Raw genomic sequence first — 21,125 nt, 5'->3', positions numbered from 1 at the left:
GATTTAAGAAAAAAAATCGCTCCCGCCGTTCTTTTTGTTTTAGCCATGGGGCGTGGCCATGTGGTGATGTAACACGTAGACCCTTCCCCTTGTGAGGTCATAGACCCATCATGCCTGGGTCTGCGACTTTACAGGGGGGCAGGGTCTCCGGGAAACGTAGAATGCATGAAGGTAAAGAAACCTTGTGCTTTAAAGGGGTTGTAAACCCTCTGCATTTTTCACCTTAATGCAGTCTAAACCCCCTTTAGTGTAGCAGCCCCCCCCCCCCAGAGCCCCCGTTTTACTTACCTGAACCCTGTTATTCTAGCGATGGGAACGAGCGCTCCCGCCGGTGCCTTGTGTCCTGATTGGATAGATTGATAGCAGCACAGCCATTGGCTCCCGCTGCTGTTAATCAAATCCAATGATGCGGGCGCCAGGGGGCGGGGCCGAGTCCAGCATTCGTGTCTATGGATGCAAATGCTGGACTCGGGAGCGCACCCGCATGGTAACCCCCTGGGAGAGCGCTTCTCCTAGGGGGTTATCTGATGCGAGGAGGAGCCGTGAGAGCCACCGAGGAACCTTGGAAGAGGAGGATCTGAACCACTCTGTGCAAAACAAGCTGCACAGTGGAGGTAAGTATGACATGTTTGTAAACCTTCATGTTTTATTTTTTTTTAAATAACAATCACTTTAAGAGGCAGAGTAACGGACTGAACTAACTTAAGCAGCTCCTGCGGGGGTATTGCTACATTAAGAAAAAAAACAGTTAAAACCACTTTAATCTAAGCAGAAAACCCTTTTTGTGTCTTTGTTTTAATGTCTTCCCCATGTCTCTATTAAATGTTTCACTCCAGCTCAACAATTTAGTGGAACACCTATCAGTCTCCATTTAGACTGTACAAATCTACATGACTGTGGTACAAAATATATGTTAACAGTGGGAATTGATTTAAATGTATTAAAGCACTGCAGAATTTACTAGTCCTAGGTTAATAACACATTTTTTGGGGTCCAAGCTGTCCACATCTCCAATCAGTTTTGCAGTTCCACAGTAAATCACAAGATGGCATTATTGTCAAACCAAAGCTTTTAGAAATCATTGTTTTGCAGTTGGGAATTTAAAAACAGAACTTTGCGTAGCAAATGCTCCAGGCATCATTGCACTCTTCCTCCAACCCCATCCACAATGTAAAACGACTATTTTTTTTCCTCTGTTTACATTTCTTTTTTCCCCTTTAGCATATGTAGCCAAGGGTTTGCTACTATATAAATTATAGTTGAATAGTTTGTTGTTGTTTCAAATGAGTGTGGCTCCCTCTAGTGGCTGCTGGGCTCTGTTAGAATTTTTTCCTATTCTTTGAGAAGGAATGCAGCAAAGTATTGTGGGAGATATAGTTTGGAGGAGGAAGTGACTCTGTTAGCTGGATCAGCCCTGAACTACATGACAGACAATGCAAAGCACGCAGCACTGCCTGGTGGGAGGAGTGATTAAAGGAGAGGCGTGGCCTGTTTTCAGCCTCTCTGGATGCCATTCAACACTTGCCAGCAGGAGGTCTGTGTGTGACCAGGAGTGAGAGACTGCGGCCTATACAGCGGAAAGCAGGATCACCCGCCTCTGAGGGATCTCAGAGTACAGCCTTGCCATCCTAGCAAGAGGACTGGCCTGTGCTTCAGAGCAACTGGAAGCCCCTGCACTTCAGCTCATCGGGAGTTGAAGCACGGCGTAGCGGCGCCATCTTCACCAGATGAAGGCACCAGGAGGAGATTCCGGATGGAGCCTCAGTCATTGGAGTCCATTGTGGTGAGAGGGCACCTGCCCATTCCATTAGAGAGTACAGCATTGCTGAGAGTTCTTTTGCAGACTGCTGGTGAGACTTGTAGTTCCCCGGGTTGAATCATCTTCTTCACAGGCATCATACAGCTGAACTTTGGGGCCTTGTCTATTCCCCTGCACTGTAAGGTAAGTACTGTATTGCACTCACATATAGGGAGGAATCTACAGGTGGTGCTATTTCTTCAGTTAAGCAGTCTTAAGCATAAATTTTGTTCTACAGTCATTACTTTTCCTTTGCCTTTGTGGATTACAAATACTGCAGTTTAAACATCAGGCTAGCTGAAGATATCCAGAGTTAAAAGAACTTTCATCTTCCTCTTTTACCAAGCATTGCTGCTACACTCATAAGTTGAACTCTGAATTTCAACCTAGGGGGAGCCATAGAGTATATGCTAGATTTTAGTCTGTATTCTTGAATGTAAAGAATATATCCTGCATTTTGGTCTGTGTGTTGAGGCTTCAGTGGGAAGGTATTTATAATGTTTTGAAGATATTGAGTACCTATTCCTCTGTGCACCTGTTCACATATACTCTTTAAAGTGATTATAAGTTTATACGTTCTGTATATGTGCAGTAAGTGATAACACTTGCCAATCATGTGTTCATTCATGCCCTTCATTGTGTTCCATTACTTATTTTAGTAAACTTTTCTAAGCGGTTCAGTGATATTGTGTGAGTTTCTCCTTGCTAACATCACATTGCAGAATGGAACCCAAGGTGTCAGAGGTAAGAGAGGATCTGCAGAGTCGGGGTAGCCAGTGGGGTATAGAGGCAATCAGCAGCCCTCACGGGGGGTACCGCTACACATCTATGAACGGAGCGTTCATATATGCTGCGGCCGCAGCTCACAGCATGGGGTCCGCTGCATCCCTGTTCACCAATTCAGATGCGAATCAGGTCGGAATTTTTGCCTGAATTCACACCTGAATCAGAACCAAAGGCGCACAGGACACTTTTTAAGTGTGGACCGCGCTACCCCGGAGCTGTGTGAACCGACTCCATTGAGAGCCAGTCGTACTCACCTATCATATGAATTGGATGCGTTGGAAACCACATCCAATTTGCATATATGTGAACCCGGCCTAAGGGCCAGATCACGTTGGGAATTGCACAGGAACCCTCTCGTTTTTGTGGGAAACATGCACAGAAAGCAGGTTTCCTGCACCACGTTCTGGTGTGAACCGGTCCTAACTCCTGGTTGTCATTCTTGCCTAGATAAAAAGTACATCTCCTTGGCACTAAGGCCTTTTGGAATAGGCACATTACATATCCAATAGGCTTTAGGTTCCATACAGCAGCTGGAAGATGGCAGACCTGGCGGCAAGTCATCAGGTGGCTGGGCTGCATGACTAAGGAAGAGGCAGCTGGCATGCGACAGCAGGAGGGTGGATCACAGCAGAACAATTCTGTATTTGCGGGCTGGGTAAGTATGCATTACTTACAGCGAAATACCTAAGGCAAAAAAAAAAATGTGAGAAAGTGAAGATTTTAGTATAACTAGTGCAACATTATCTCAAACTTTAGCTGGCCATACAAGGATCAAAATTCGTCCGGATCCTGCTGATCCGTGTATAGCTGTTCCTGTTCATGAGAAGTTGATGGACTTCTCATGATTAGTGTATTCTGATGGTGAGGGAGTCCCGCTGTCAGAATACAATGACACCGCTGGGAGAATTCCTACATCCACCTTGAATGTGTGGATGGGGGGAATCGGTTCAGTTTTTTCTGTTCAGCCAAATGTTGGAACGAAAAAAAAATGAACCATGTATGGCCAAGTATATATGTGCTCTCTGCTGCATTAGTAATAATAAAGCGCATAGAAGTTTGACCAAACGGCTGTGCACCGCTCAGATCGGAGTATTTCTGTCGCAGGTTTTGCAAGGTTTCCAATCCGTTGTGGACAGGAATCCTGTACAAATCAATGACAAGCTGTCGCTGTTCACAGCTGTCCTCATGCAATAGCACATGGGGCAATTACATGTGGCTAGAGACAGATGAGCAGCCCTGAACACAGACAGTTTGCACCCAGGGCCACTCATCTGTCCTTAACCACTTCAATACTGGGCACTTATACACCTTCCTGCCCAGACCAATTTTCAGCTTTCAGCGCTCTCACATTTTGAATGACAATTACGACGTTGTACCCAAACAAAATTTTTATAATTTTTTCCCCACAAATAGAGCTTTCTTTTGGTGGTATTTGTTCACCTCTGGGGTTTTTATTACAAATAAAAAAAGAACGAAAATTTTGAGAAAAATGTTTTTGTTATAAAACTTTGTAAATAAGTACGTTTTCTCCATCATTGATGGGCACTGATGAGGCAGTGCTGATTGGCACTGATGAGGTGGCACTTATAGGCAGCACTGATAAGCAGCACTAATGGGCACTCATGGGCGGCACTGATGGGCACTCATAGGTGGCACTGGAGGGCACGTATAAGTGGCACTGGTAGATGGCACTGATAGGCAGCACTGATCAGAGGCACTGGCAGGCATCACTGATGGGCACAGAGTGCCATCCCTAATGGGCAATGATTGCCATCCCTGGTGGGCTCTAGTGGGCTTCCTGGTGGCCATGGGTGGACATCCCAGGTGGCCATGGGTGGGCATCCCTGGTGGTCCTGGGTGGGCATCCTCGGGGGGCTGCATTGATAATCATGTCAGGAGAACAGCTGATTGGCTCTTCTTTTCTCACGTTTGTCAGCACGAGTAGAGGAAAAGCTGATAAATGGCTTTTCCTGTTTACACTGTGATCAGCTGTGATTGGACACAATCAGATCAGGTCAGATCGGAGATGCGGTGTGTCAGACTAACACACCACATCACCGATCACTGCGCGCCCCAGCGGGCGTGTGCTGTCTTGTTATCCTGCTGGATGTCCTATGACGCCCAGTTAGGATAACTGAACTGCTTCCCGGCTGTCATTATGCTATAGGCCGGGCAGGAAGTGGTTAAGCGCAGGTAGTTGCTGCAATTGCTCCATTACAGCTTCAGGGCCTGTCAGCCTGTCATTGATTTGCACAGGCTGAGGGGCTGTGCTGATCAGAAACACCTTGCCATACCCGCTGCAGACATACATTGATCTAAGGCTGGTGGCCATACATGGTCGAATTTCGAAAGAATTTTCTTTTGAAAATCTGAAATTTTGTGCGTTCTGTGATCCGATGTGCCCCCATTGATTTTGAAATTTGACCAACCAAGCCTTCAATTTCACCTCCTGTTGCTACAGAAAAGAATTTTCATGGCTGGGAATCTTCTTCTCTTTCTGGGAACCTTCTTTTCTTGCACATGCACATTTCTTTTTCGGTTACATTTCTCGCACAACTCTCCCATGATTGATTAGAAAATCCTTTGTTTTTCAAAAAATTTTCAACATGCCCGATTACTCAAATTCGATGGCCGCACGAAAATCGCCTGTTGCTGCAGCCCACTAATGGTGCAAAATTCAAATGAAAATTCTTAAATAAGATTCTTAAAAGAAAATTCTTTCGAAATTCGACCCATGTATGGCCTGCCATCTGAATGAGCCAAAAGGGGACTAAATTGTTCCTTTGCAGTCTCGAGTGTTGGTTCACAAAGCTATAATGATTGTTATTTGCAAACCTTTCTATTGTTTACAAGTAATCCTAGACTATATTGGTACTTGCAAAACAGAAAAAGTGGCGCTAAATGACGGTATACCTCCTAGCTGTTGCGAAAAATGGTGATCTAGTGTTCTACCAAACAATGTGTACAAATAAAAAGTGAAAAACAATCATGAAAAATCTTATCAGTGTGAGAAAATAGAAAAAATATATGGTATCCCTGTAAAAGTGTGTCATACACACAGCAATATATATTGTATACTAATATAAAACGTGAAATATAAATGATATAAGTCCATAAAGATTCCACAGGCAGGACACCGTGCAGGAAAGGTGAGGTATCTGGAAACAATCCACCAATTCACTCAGTGTTAGTGATTCCTCTCCCCTTGAATTCAACACTCACCAGCTCCATATGCCTCACACTCTCGTGTTTTGGCAATAAGGCATAAGTATAAGGTTGATCAATGGAGGGTCAAAGGATCCAGATTCTTTAATCATCCAAGTGTCACCTCAATTCATAAAAAGAACTCAAAATAGTGTGATACCGTAAAATATATAAAATTTATTCAACTTAAAACTTCAATCATTACACTCACAAGAAAAACTCTTGATTCAAGCCAAACTGACACTGCAAAGCAAATCCAAATCAAATCGAATCCTCCTCTGTGAAACGCCCAGCACCACTGTGAGAATGAGGGTCACGGCGGACCTCAAGAAGCAGCGTTGGATAAGTTCTCACCCCTCTCCGCTGACAATCTAAAGATGTGGATCACCTGCTGGCAACAAAGCCCGGGGAACAGCTCCTCTAAAACGTTTGAAGGCTCCCGCCGATGCACGGAGATCCGCAACCAAGTCCCGTCCGTCACTAATGATTACTGATAGGTGCCGTACAGCCACGCCCCGACATGTTTCGTCATATCAGACTTCCTCATGGGATTGGCTGTACGGCACGGCACCTCCTACCCTTATACTCCTTGCGTCTTTCGACGTAATAGTATGCTAATCTGTGTTCACATTCCCAGATGCCTCTGCGGCCCTCAAAAAGCAGCGATGCTGGGCCGATCACGTACATCAGAGAGCAGCTAAACTGTAAACATATCTTGAAGATGGCTAAGCAAAGTATAATCAAATGTAATGTATAGAACGGGAGTTAAAAATCAAAAATGGTGAGACAGACTGTTTTAAATTATAGACCTCATACGTTGAGTCCCAATCAGCAGTATATCACCAACCTATTGATTGAACACTCCCCTTATGGAGTATAGAGTCATAGATCTAAAAATGTTGCATAATAGAGTTATCCAAGCGGTCTATAATATATGGTCAGACAATGCAGCACATACACTACCCGATCATAATCATAGACCGGGGCATTTTCCTGAATATATCCATCATTCCCCCTAGCTAATAATAAGAACTCACATAAGTATAATCATAGTTCATTCCCTATATCTATATTATATTATAGTGTATAAATAATATTAAACCCTTAGTGAATTGTTGTGAATCACTAAAGAGCTGTCATGCTGTTGACCAGTAGACAAGCCCTCTAGTGGTGAAAGTAAAAAAGTATCTCCTCCATGTTTAAAAAAATGATTTCCATTAAATTGAGCCACACAATTACCACCCTAGTAAGAACATAGCCCCCTAAATATATTAGTGAGCTATATCACTATGAGTATTAGTGATAGTGCACTGTGCCTAAACATATAAATATAGATTGGCCAATGTTTCAAGTGATGCTTATATATAAAAAACAAAAATCAGTGATAAAACAAAAAAAAAAAAAAAAAAAAAAGACCATTATAGACAAAGGACAGTTGTTTCAGACAAATTCCCTTGGGTATATGGTTCAAACGTCACTGATGAAGCAGTTCAAATCTACCTCAATATTCAAGCCCCTAGGGGCAAGACTTTTCAGACGAAATATCCATAGGGTCTCTCTTTGTGAGAGATCCCTAACTCTATTAGACCCTCTCCAAGCTGGATAAACACAATCTAATCCACAAAATTGTGCTAGGCAGGGGTCCTGATGATGTTTCTCTCTAAAGTGTAGAGATACACTGTGGTATTTGTAACCGTTTTTGATGTTCGTGAGATGCTCAGATATTCGGACTCGGAGTAGTCGTTTCGTCCGTCCAACATACAGTAACCCGCACGGACACCATAAGAGGTAGACGACGTATGAAGAATTACATGATATGTATTCCTTGATCTCAAAGTTTTGCTGGTCTGTGCTGGTGACAATTGTCATCCCCCTATTGGAGACCCTCACAGTTCTGCAACATACACATTTCCTACATGGGTAAAAACCCTGTAGGTCAATTCTTAGAGTTTGTTGCCCTGGTGGGTCCAGGATCTTTCTTACCACTCTATCCCCAAAGTTTGGAGCTCGTTTGTAAACAAACCTGGGTGATGAGGGTAAGATTTGGCCTAAGTGTCTATCCCTTTCCAAGATGTGCCAGTGCTTCCTAAATATTGCCTCAATGTCCTTGTATTGGAAATGGAAGCCTGTAATGAACCTAATTTGTTGTTGGGTACTTTCTTCTGGTGGGCGTCTACTCCTAAAACACTGGTCTCTAGGTCTAAGTGCCACTTCCTGTATTGTATTATCCAGTCCCTGTTCACGGTAACCCTTTTGCATAAATTTGTCCTTTAGTAATTTGACTTGGGTGTAGTAATCCTCCAACTCGGTACAGTTTCTTCGTACCCTGAGTATTTGACCCTTCGGTATATTCCGAATCCAAGTGGGGTGGTGCCCACTAGTGATGGTCAAATAACTGTTGCGATCCGTCGGTTTGAAATACGTCTTAGTTCTCAGACCTTTGGTATGTATTTCTATAGTTAAATCCAAAAAGTTGACAGAAGTGTCGCTAATTTGGAAATCTAATTTAATGCCATTGGGGTTGTGATTCAAATGTCCCAGAAATTCGATCACTGACTCTCTGGATCCCTCCCAAATGAACATTAAATCGTCTATGAAACGACGATAAAACTTCAGCTGAGGCCTATGGGTACTGAAGACTCGTTTGTCTTCCCACTCAGCCGTTCTATACATTACATTTGATTATACTTTGCTTAGCCATCTTCAAGATATGTTTACAGTTTAGCTGCTCTCTGATGTACGTGATCGGCCCAGCATCGCTGCTTTTTGAGGGCCGCAGAGGCATCTGGGAATGTGAACACAGATTAGCATACTATTACGTCGAAAGACGCAAGGAGTATAAGGGTAGGAGGTGCCGTGCCGTACAGCCAATCCCATGAGGAAGTCTGATATGACGAAACATGTCGGGGCGTGGCTGTACGGCACCTATCAGTAATCATTAGTGACGGACGGGACTTGGTTGCGGATCTCCGTGCATCGGCGGGAGCCTTCAAACGTTTTAGAGGAGCTGCTCCCCGGGCTTTGTTGCCAGCAGGTGATCCACATCTTTAGATTGTCAGCGGAGAGGGGTGAGAACTTATCCAACGCTGCTTCTTGAGGTCCGCCGTGACCCTCATTCTCACAGTGGTGCTGGGCGTTTCACAGAGGAGGATTCGATTTGATTTGGATTTGCTTTGCAGTGTCAGTTTGGCTTGAATCAAGAGTTTTTCTTGTGAGTGTAATGATTGAAGTTTTAAGTTGAATAAATTTTATATATTTTACGGTATCACACTATTTTGAGTTCTTTTTATGAATTGAGGTGACACTTGGATGATTAAAGAATCTGGATCCTTTGACCCTCCATTGATCAACCTTATACTTATGCCTTATTGCCAAAACACGAGAGTGTGAGGCATATGGAGCTGGTGAGTGTTGAATTCAAGGGGAGAGGAATCACTAACACTGAGTGAATTGGTGGATTGTTTCCAGATACCTCACCTTTCCTGCACGGTGTCCTGCCTGTGGAATCTTTATGGACTTATATCATTTATATTTCACGTTTTATATTAGTATACAATATATATTGCTGTGTGTATGACACACTTTTACAGGGATACCATATATTTTTTCTATTTTCTCACACTGATAAGATTTTTCATGATTGTTTTTCACTTTTTATTTGTACACATTGTTTGGTAGAACACTAGATCACCATTTTTCGCAACAGCTAGGAGGTATACCGTCATTTAGCGCCACTTTTTCTGTTTTGCAAGTACCAATATAGTCTAGGATTACTTGTAAACAATAGAAAGGTTTGCATAGTACATTTTTTTACTTTAAAGTGGCAGCTCTATAGTTATTCCATTAGGTTTTTCTCTTTTGTAGGGGATAAGTACCCTTCTACCTGGCATTTGAGCGCAGTGGTGAAAACTCGAGAGGGGCGCGTAGATCTGAGTTTTCTCATTTGTCACAATGATTGTTATTTGTTGTAATAATCATTTTTTTCCAGCAAGGAGCTAAAATAACTATCATTATTAATTAAATTGGTTGTAAACCCCTACATACTACATATACCCAGTGAAGCGACTAGGCTCCGGTGATACACAGAGATTAAAACTCGCTTGGCTGTACTTCTCCTATGGATCACAGGAGAGCAGTTCGTTTTGCACTCCTGTGACCCGTTTTCAGTAGAGAACGGGCAGAAGTCTGCTATCTGCTGATGTCACAGAAGTCAGTCCAGGCAACACATCATCGCGCCTGGACTGACACCCATCTCAGCCTCTCACTGGGCCACTGAGAGCCTGAGCTAGCCGCCCCCTCCACACCTCAGCACTGCAATGAGCGAGGAGGGGGCAGAGCAGAGAGCTGTGTCTGACAGTCTACAGCTCTCTGCTTGGGAAGCTCTGAAAAACAAGCGATTGGCAGTGTTCAGTCGCTCGGTTCTCAGTGCAGAGGCGCCAGGGGACAGATGCAGCATCGGACCAATGCTGCATCCACCTAGGGAAGTATAAAACTGCAAAAAAAATCCTTTACTTCCCTTTTACACAAGTACTCCAACATAAGTTGTACCCTTTTTTTCTGCAGCCCTCTCTCCTATACAGCCTTCTAAGGCCTCTTGCACTTGAGTTTTTTTTGTATGTATTTGCGCATGCTTACGTGCTTTTTCGCGTATATGCGTTTGCACATTTTTGCACGCATTTCCGCGCATGGTACGAAAATTTATTCTCACGTTCTTGTGCTGTACAATATGTAAATGGCCATTTATGTGCATTCACGTGTATTTACACGCATTTGTGTGCATGAGGTGTAAATTACTGACCAAAAAAAGTAGATTTTTCTATATTTTTTTTTTTACTGAAGAATGCATGGCGCTTGTTTACCCGCCTGTGTGCATAGGCACATTACAAGTAATGGGCTGTATTTCAGCTCAGTAAAAAAAAAAAAAAAAAGCCGTACAGCGCTTTTTCAAGCTGCAGTGTACAAGAGACCTTAAACACACAGATCAAAGTCTTTTTCTCAGCTCCTGAAGGCAGTGGGTGGGAATCTGATGTCATAAACTACACAGCATAGAGCAGGGACAGCCGGCCCTACCATAGGTCCATTGGACCCAGGCAGCACTTTGAGAGGGGAGGCAAATTGATGCCCAATATTTATTTTCCAGCAGTTTTGTTTGTTATCCAGTGGAGGACTGGGCCAGGTGGCAGAGTGACAACTGGCCCCCTGGCCGCTATGCTGCCTTGTAAAAAGGCCACCCTGCTGCACTTAACACGCATACTTATAGTTGCTGGGCGTGTGGGTGCTCACACAGTCTAACAATGGCTGGTAGACACCTGAGTACACATGAAGAGCTCAGGTGTGTGTGCTGCTGGGGGTGGGATACCCACAGGAGACAGAGAGCACTGAAAGATACCTTCCCCACCGGCTCAGCCAGCAGCCGATATTCAGCCGCAGCTTGCGAGGCTTGCATTTCTATTGGGTGGAACTGAAGGAGGGGGTGCGGCCGGACTCGTGCCCATTGCTCTGGTGCATGCGTGAGGCTAGGCACTGAAGACTGTGGGAGCACAGGAAGAGAGCAACAGTGAGGTTACATAAGTTAGGTCTGTGTGACGGGACACAAAGGGTGTCCATTTTTTTCTAGTAGTGGCTGCTGATCTGCTGGATGGCCAAATGTTGCATAACCTGTCATGCTCAAAAATCACTATACAGCCCTAGCTTGCCATTATACTACCCTAGCCTGTCCATATGCTGCCCTAGCCTGTCCATATGCTGCCCTAGCCTGTCCATATGCTGCCCTAGCCTGTCCATATGCTGCCCTAGCCTGTCCATATACTACCCTAGCCTGTCCATATACTACCCTAGCCTGTCCATATACTACCCTAGCCTGTCCATAGCCTGTCTATGTACTACCCTTGCCTGTCCATAGCCTGTCCTAGCCTGCCCCTATACTGCCCTAGCCTGTCTATACTACCCTAGCTTGCCCCGATACTGCCCTAGACTGTCCATATATTATCCTAAAAAAAATGTGGTATGTATCATCACGTGCCCTTGCGGGCTCCAATATGTTGGCTGCACTATACGCACATTCCAAGTCAGAATGAATAAGCATATTGCCAACATTAAAAAGGATTTTCCCAAACATAGTCTTTCCAAGCATTTTGACCAGTGCCATGGTAGGAATCCAGTCGGAACATCCTTTATGGCTATTGATCAATTCAGCCCTCATTGGAGAGTTAGCCATGTTAAAAGAGATTTCTAAACTTGAAACAAAGTGGATTTATTGGTTACAATCCTACAGACCTCATGGTTTAAATATTGAATGGGATGTCAATGCGTATATCAATAATTGCTGATATCCACTTCAATGTTATTTTCATTTTTATTGACATTTTATTTGATATATTATGTAGTCAGCCTGTAATTGGCTCTAGCTATATTTTTATTTTGTTTTTAATATAAGCTTTTATGGTCTATTATTGTGCAGCAACTGTTTTCAACCGCTAGATGGTGGCGTTAGTATTTAGCCTTAATTTGTGTTAATATATGGTGATATCATGAAATATTGATTACTTATTCCCCTATATTGTCCATTTATTATTTGGATCATTTTGTTTTTTGTTTCCACACAATTTTTTTTCCAGCCAGCATTGTTGTTTATTCTTCCGGTCACACAATGGCGCAGTATCTGTTTTCATTACAGTTACTTTCGGCTGCCATTCGGTTGATTTCTGGCTTTTGGGATGCAAACATGTTAGGTCCAGTTTCACTTCTGGAATGCATCTGTTTTGTTTCCTTTTCTGACCTTCGGATTATGATAGGTGACTAGCGTAGATGTAGCCATGCGTGACGTCGCCACGCTTGATGGTCTGACATTTTGCTGGTTAGGAACATTTGCTTCTTATCCCCTTTTGCTGTCTGATTTACATGAATGCCATTTTAGATAGGATGTTTGTAAATACTTTGGCACTTTTTCATTAAAAGCACCTTAACTGTAATACTGCGCAATGAAGTGTTTTATGTTTTACCTTCATATGAGACTCGATTAACATCTTGGAAGGAGACATAGTTAGACGATCACAGTCACTGTGGAATCTGAGAAGCTTGATGGCTTGAAGCCCATTATTGTAAAAAATGCCGTTTTGACTACTTTATCCAGGTAGTCCAATGCTTAGGGTAAGGGTCAGTATGTGTCCTTCTCATCGGTGGTGGTTTCTACTGCGACACACATTGTTTAGGATTATCATCACTGGACTCTTTTAGAATTTTTTCATCCATGATATTATGGACTACATATTTATCATTAACGTATCTAATTAACACACTATTCACTTGGTGGTTTCTGTTTCTATTATTATAAGTGCTGCATTTTTATTGGTATTTATGTTTGGTTTTTCCAGTAAACTTTTGTGCTAGCTGCTTATATTAGTGATTTATTTATTAGTTGTTAATGAGTGCAGGTATTTTGTAGTTTCTTTCATATACTAGCCTAGCCTGTCCTGATACTGATCTAGCCTGTCCATATACTACCCTAGACTGTCCATATACTACCCTAGCATGTTCACATACTATCCTAGCCTTCCCCTATACTGTCCTAGCCTGTCTATATATTACTTTATCCTGTCTATATGCTACCCTAACCTTCCCTAGCCCATACCTTCCAACCGTCCCTGATTCGCTGGTACCGTCCCAGAATTTCATTCATGTCCCGAAGTCCCGGTGAGTCAGGGCTGAGTTCCGGGGTGAGGGGTGTCTTGGTTCCCACACACGAGCAACACTTTGTATGGCAGCCGGCATCTCTCCCCGGCTGCCTCTGACACACACACAAGACTGCAGAGTGGGGTGCTGCTGTGATGTTTCCTGTACACAGAGGAGGCGGCGGGGAGCAGGCACTCCACACCGCCTGAATGTTGCTGATCTGAGGCCTGTAATGAACTAATCTATAAGTGAGACTTGCAGAGGAGGGGGGCATGGGGACGAGGTTGAGGGGAAAGGCAAGCCTTCTAAGTTCACTTGGAGTAATTTGGGGGGAGGATATACAGTATCTCACAAAAGTGAGTACATCCCATCACATTTTTGTAAATATTTTATTATATCTTTTAATGTGACAACACTGAAGAAATTACACTTTGCTACAATGTAAAGTAGTGAGTGTAGAGCTTGTATAACAGTGTAAATTTTCTGCCCCCTCAAAATAACTCAACACACAGCCATTAATGTCTAAACTGCTGGCAACAAAAGTGAGTACCCCCCTAAGTGAAAGTTTCCAAATTTGGCTTGAAGCGCACGCCCCATAGGAGGGAGTGGAGGAGTTGCCGGCGGCGCATTGGCTGTCGGCGTGTATCTCCTCCCCACTCCCCTCTGTGACCGGGATCGCACGCCCCCATCGATGACCGTGGGAAACATCAGCGGCGCAGTGTGTGCCAGCTGTTGTTCCCCTTTCCGGTCACATGCTTGAGGCTTTTGGAACGCAGGTTCCTCCAGTCAGTGTGAGGCTTGGAACGCAAGCCGACCCGGTACTTCGATCTTTAGGATCTTTTATCAATGTCCACACTCTGGTTTTACCCTAAAATCGGTATATACTTACAACCTAATGCAGTATGTTTGATTATATGGGATTGATACCATACCAATTTCATAAGTAGCCAGTTTATGGTGTTTTTATTATTCAATCTTGCACTTCTGGTCCCGCCATGATGGGGGTGGATCCAATGAATTTACAATGGTGTCTACAGTATATATATATATATATATATATATATATATATATATATATATATATATATATATATATATATATATATATATATATATATATATATATATATATATATATATATATATATATATATATATATATGGGCAATGTGGAGAAGCTGTTTCATGCCCCAGTTGAAGGCTTTTTAGTCGAAACGCGTAGGGCGTTCAACTTTCCACATTGTCTCCAATTTTTTATCTTGTGATCACTTTTACTCTGTAAGGTTTTTTATCCAATAAATCCCTTTATTTTTTGACCTGCGCCATGTGGAGCCCCTTTTTTTTTCTTTTTCCTCCATGTTTTTATCCTTGACTGGTCCCTTTGAACCTGCCTGGAACCTGAAAGCGTGCGAGAGGGCTGTCCACTTCCACCGTCGACCGTTTGGCTATCGGTGACTGCGACTCAAATGAGAACTTGGCCGATTGGAGGTCGCGATTGAAGGGAGAACCCTTGGAGAGAGTGCACGGGAGGTTACCTCCACAAGCTCCGATAGACTCACAGCTATATTGCTAATACGTCCCACTTACTCTGGTAAGAGTACCTTACTCTAGATGTTTTGTCGTGCTGTCCATGATTGATGTGCTTTCCAGTCTCCAGCCAACATCATGGGTTCATGTACCCCAGCTGTCTGAGAAGACTCCTTTTATGTACTGACTCTAGTTCTTGATTGCAGTCCGTGGAGCTTAATACAGTGTTATTGGACATTTTGCATTTCATAGTGGTTTCTGGACCTTTACTTACACTTCACCAGTTTCTATTTCTATGTAGATCAATATTATATTATATTTGGTTTCATTCACCAATCCTATATTTGATTCACTCACCTTTTAGCGCTGCACTTATTCTGTTTATACTTAACGAGACTTGGTTTGTTTGTGTGCTAGCAGCTACAGTATTTACTACCTGTTCACATTTATTTTTGGGGTCAGCGCAACTTGTTTTTTACATCACAATTAGCCTTTTCCCTCCCCGGTGTCATGTGACTCGATAGTGTTACAAGGTCTCAGGTATGAATGGGGAGCAGGTGTGTTAAATTTGGCGTTATCGCTCCCACTCTCTCATACTGGTCACTGGAAGTTCAACATAGCACCTCATGGCAAAGAACTCTTAGAGGATCTGAAAAAAAGAATTGTTGCTCTACATAAAGATGACCTAGGCTATAAGAAGATTGCCAAGACCCTGAAACTGAGCTGCAGCACGGTGGCCAAGACTATACAGCGGTTTTCACAGGACTGGTTCCACTCAGAACAGGCCTCGCCATGGTCGACCAAAGAAGTTAAGTATACATGCTCAGCTTCATAGCCAAAGGTTGTCTTTGGGAAATAGACGTATCTGTGCTGCCAGCATTGCTGCAGAGCTTAAAGGGGTGGGGGATCAACCTATCAGTGCTCAGACCATACATCATACACTGCATCAAATTGGTCTGCATGGCTGTCATCCCAGAAGGAAGCCTCTTCTAAAGATCATGCACAAGAAAGCCTGCAAACCGTTTACTGAAGACAAGCAGACTAAGGACATGGATTACTGGAACCGTGTTCTGTGGTCTGTTGAAACCAAGATAAACTTATTTGGTTCAGATGGTGTCAAGCATGTGTGGCGGCAACCAGGTGAGGAGTACAAAGAAAAGTGTGTATTGCCTACAGTCAAGCATGGTGGTGGGAGTGTCATGGTCTGGGGCTGCATGAGTGCTGTCGGCACTGGGGAGCTACAGTTCATTGAGGGAACCATGATTGCCAACATGTACTGTGACATACTGAAGCAGAGCATGATTCCCTCCCTTTGGAGACTGGACCGCAGGGCAGTATTCCACATAACGACCCCACACACCTCCAAGACGACCACTGCCTTGCTAAAGAAGCTGAGGGTAAAGGTGATAGACTGGCAAAGCCTGTCTCCAGACCTAAACCCTATTGAGCATCTGTGGGGCATCCTCAAACAGAAGGTGGAGAAGCACAAGGTCTGTAACATCCACCAGCTCCGTGATGTCGTCTTGGAGAAGTGGAAGAGGACTCCAGTGGCAACCTGTGAAGCTTTAGTGAACTCCATGCCCGAGGGGGTTAAGGCAGTGCTGGAAAATAATGGTGGCCACAAAAAATATTGACACTTTGGGCCCAATTTGGACATTTTCACTTAGGGGGTGTACTCACTTTTGTTGCCAGCGGTTTAGATCTTAATGGCTGTGTGTTGAGTTATTTTGAGGGGACGGCAAATTTACACTGTTATACAAGCTGTACACTCACTACTTTACATTGTAGCAAAGTGTCATTTCTTCAGTGTTGACACATGAAAAGTTATAATTAAATATTTACAAAAATGTGAGGGGTGTGCTCACTTTTTGAGATACTGTACTAACCTTGCCTGCCCCTATACTACTCTAGCCTGCCCCTATACTGCCCTAGCCCCGCCCCTTGGAATTGAACATACTTGTATGTCATATCATTTTGCATATAGAAAAGGTGCTTTTGTAAATCTGACTTCCTGATCAATTTTACTTTTAGTTTTAATTATCATGATATAAAATAATGGATGTGGGGGCCTTTTGGTGACAGTGATTTATTTTTTTTTGGGGGGGTGGGGCAGCATTTCATTCTTGGACCTAGGCAGCACAATGTGTTAGGCTAGCACTGGATGAGTGCAATCTGCGATCCCTCTACACAGTCCCAAAGGAAAACATGCACAGCTGAGGCTGTCAATCACCTGCTGTGTGCTGGAGGTGGGGTGGGCCAGCCCTTTGGATTGTCTGGTTTGGGCATAAACTGTCAGAAGTGATTCATGCAGATAGCAGAGAACCACAGAACAGAGAGAAGTTACACTTGGTGCTTTGAATTGAGGTACACACTTGAAGTACACACTATATAGGGATATGCTTTATTCACTTTTCATTTAATTTCAGAGGTTTACAATCACTTTAACACGTGTATTTTAAGATCAGTTCTTCCTCTTAGGAATAAATATATGTTGGGGGGACATGTTACCAGCAAATCAGGCTGCTTCTCAGATCCAACGGGTCTATGCAATAGGTATATTTGTGGCCTCTGCTCCTGTCATCCTGCACAGCCAACTAAGACAGTCTTGCACAAGTCTACTACAGAATTAACTAAAGATGAGACAAATTTTCACTCCAAACACATGTATTTTTAGGAAGCAATCAAGGCAAATGTTATTTTGTCCTAGTGTTATTTTAGGATGAAGCTGCATAGTTTATGCTAAATCTGTCTCATTGCTTCTGTTTAGCATCACCTGATGTGAGGGAATGTATAGTGATTTTGTAAATTATGTGTTCCTTTATTATAACCAGGACTAAAAAAAAATGTTTTCTTTTAGGGCAATCTTTACTTTTGTGTAATCTTTCTTATGAATATTATACTATCTTCTATCCAGCCAGCAGGTGGAGCTTTCTCTTAAACTCCTGATGTAAGAAGCCCAAAATGAAATGAGTCAGTCTGAAATTTGCACAATATTTACTTCAATACTTTCATTCTTAAATAAAGATTTTTCTTTTACTGTGGACTTTATTTTCCTGATGTGCATACTTGTTTGAATTCAGAGACTCAAAGTAATGAAACCAGATACGTTAGAAAGCAGAAGGAGTTTGGCAATGGTGGCCTCCTTATTTCACTTAGGAAAAAATCACTTTAAAAATTTGGATGACCTATGGGAGGGCTGCCATTTAAATGTTTGTACCAGATCACTATAACCTTTAGCTAGCCCTCTGGGATTATGTGTTTTACTTTACAAGCATTACCATTGTGTGTTGAGTTGCATGACTGGTTCAGGGTTCAGTTGGCATTCCTCAAATTTCTAATCAGTATGCTAATAATTTTTTGTACATGCTCTACACCTAACCGATAAGATAAATCCTAATGTGACATTGGGGAAGGATGGAACCCTTCCTGGAGACTATGCTTTGCTATTTGCTCTACTACAGAAAGGCAGAATTAAGTACACTCAGGACCAAGAAGTGGTATGTATTTACATAGTCCCTAATGGTGTCCTACTTAGCTAGATTTACTAAAGCAAAGAAACAACAGCAGAGATGAATTGCTAAGGTACACTTGATGTCACAAAGGGTTGGGCTCTCTGGGTGACGTCATTGGATGACCACGCCCCATGTCTATATAAGAGGTGCCGGACAGCGGGAACATCACAATGGAGGAAGACAGCTTCAGGATAAGACCGTCTTTTTTTGCTTTTTAGCAAGTAACCGGCGGTGAGGAAAAAGACAGCAGCAGTGAGAAAGATGACAACGGCAGTGAGGAAGAAGACAGCTCAGCGGGAGAAGACAGCACAAGAAGATGACGGCTCCGGGAGAAAATGGCTCCGGGTTTCTTATTTAATAAAGGACTTGTTAAAAACCGGCTCTTGTAGTTTAACATGTCACTGGTTTTTTTTGATGAATGGGTAGGTGTACAATGTACCCGATACCCATTCACATAGGGGGGGTGGGATCTGGGGGCCCCCTTGTTAATTGGGGCTTCCAGATTCTGATAAGCCCCCCACCCGCAAACTCCCACAACCACCGGCCAGGGTTATCGGGAAGAGGCCCTTGTCCTCATCAACACGGGGGCAAGGTGCTTTGGGGTGGGGGGGCGCAGAGCCCCCCCTGCCCAAAAGCACCCACTCCCCCCATGTTGAGGGCATGCGGCCTGGTATGGTTCAGGAGGGGGGGCGCTCGCTGGTCCCCTCCCTTTCCTGGTCTACCGGACGGCATGCTTGGATAAGGCTCTGGTATGCCCCCACACAATTATTTTTTTTTAAATTTGCCGTTATTTTTTCACTGATTTTTTGGCCGGCAATTTTTTTTTTACATTCAGCTTTCATTCAGCTTTCAGCGGGGAAGCCCGCTGACAGCTGTTGACTCATCCACTAGATGGCGCTCAAGGAGATGCTATTTGATAATATACTGTTTTCCTTTATTAAACGAGGTTGAAAACGAATAATGTTTAACCTCCATCCCCGTAATTGAAGCGGTTTTTTCAATTGGCCTTACACTCTGTCCGTCAAACGACACTTGATGTATGATTGGCCATGGTATGCACTGCACCCAGATATAATACGTTGAGAGGACCAAGATGGCAGCGCCTCCGATGACGTCCGTGTGACGAAACGCGTAAGGCGGGACTATCTTGGTACGCACAACGTCACTTCCTGCCGCTGTGGTTCTTGCTAGCTGACCGGTGGAACGCAAGCGGTAGTTGCGAACCACGCTGCGTCCCGGGACAGCAAAGGGAGCCAGCGAGCTTGTATGCTCCTCCATTCTTTTTCTTTTTAAACTTATTATTTTTCTTGGAGTAACTCCTCTTTATTGGATTATATTTTTTACATAATAAACTTTTTTTGAAAAAAAGAGTTACGCTATGTGGACACAACTTTTTTATTACATATAATTCCATTGGAGCGGATGTCCGGCTGGAGATAGGATCGTATTAGGGGATTATCCATCCCCCCCGTCCCCCTGCTCTGTTGGAGAGGCAGATCTGGACTAGGCAATCAGAGACGAGTGACCACAAAGATTCGATCGACATCCGGATCTGACCGGCTGGAGTGGAAACATCTTATGCTTATACCCCTGCAGGGGTATAGCGTTCCGGTGAGTGGAATCACAACAGGGGGATTGTATCTTTATAGAATCTGGAAGTTGTCGGGTGGAAGACTTTACATGAACTTTCTAACGATTTGCTGGATTTTTACCCTTTTCTGCATTTTCACATGTGATCTCATGCTGCTATTTAATTGTGCTATTATCAATTTATTTGTTAATCACTACTAATCCTATATATTTTTAATATCACTTCCTACATATATATATATATATATAGATCTAAAAATTGTTTATAAATTTGTTTGTAACTTAATTTAATTTAATTTTTTAGCACTGCACTTTAGAGGGTTGTGGATACCCCTTATAGATATAGATCTACCCATTACAATATTGTTTGCAACTCATTTTTTAGCACTGCACCTTAGAGGGTTGTGGATACCCCCTTTTCATATCACTTGTAGGGTATTTCAGCAAGGGCTGGAACGTTTTATTGGACTGCACTTGACACTTTGGCACTTATTTGCACATTATACAGCACCATTAGAGATAACTAGCGGTCATTGGGTTATGGGATCCAGGCTATATTGAACAACCATCTGCATCTATACTCTCTTCTTAACATCTACCGATTCCTATGCGGGATATTTATGTTTACTTCTTCACATCTTTGTGTTGGTTCTCATAATATGATTTATCATTAGATAATTATATATGGCAATTATCCCCTCATGCACAGCGCCACTCCCTGTATATATATATTCTTTTAGCTGTTGACTCATCGCTTTCTAAGGATGTGGCGGCCGGCTTCCCGGCCCCCTGCTTAACAACCAGCTATATACAGTGTGTTTACAGTGCGTTTAAAGAGGAAAAAAAATGGAAAATGAAAACTGCATGCAAAAACGCATAAAAACGCAGGTTTAAAAATGCAAAATGCACTGCAAAACGTGCCTGAAAAATGCATCAAGCGCAGCCACATAGATGTGAACCTAGACTTAAAGTGCAAGTCCAGCCAAAACGTTCTTTTAAGTTTGGGATAGAGTGGGGAAGGTTTAATGGTATCTGAG

Source organism: Aquarana catesbeiana, linkage group LG09 (genome assembly GCF_042186555.1).
Source record: "Aquarana catesbeiana isolate 2022-GZ linkage group LG09, ASM4218655v1, whole genome shotgun sequence".
NCBI classification, from domain to species: Eukaryota; Metazoa; Chordata; class Amphibia; order Anura; family Ranidae; genus Aquarana; species Aquarana catesbeiana.
This window is presented reverse-complemented; position numbering follows the sequence as displayed.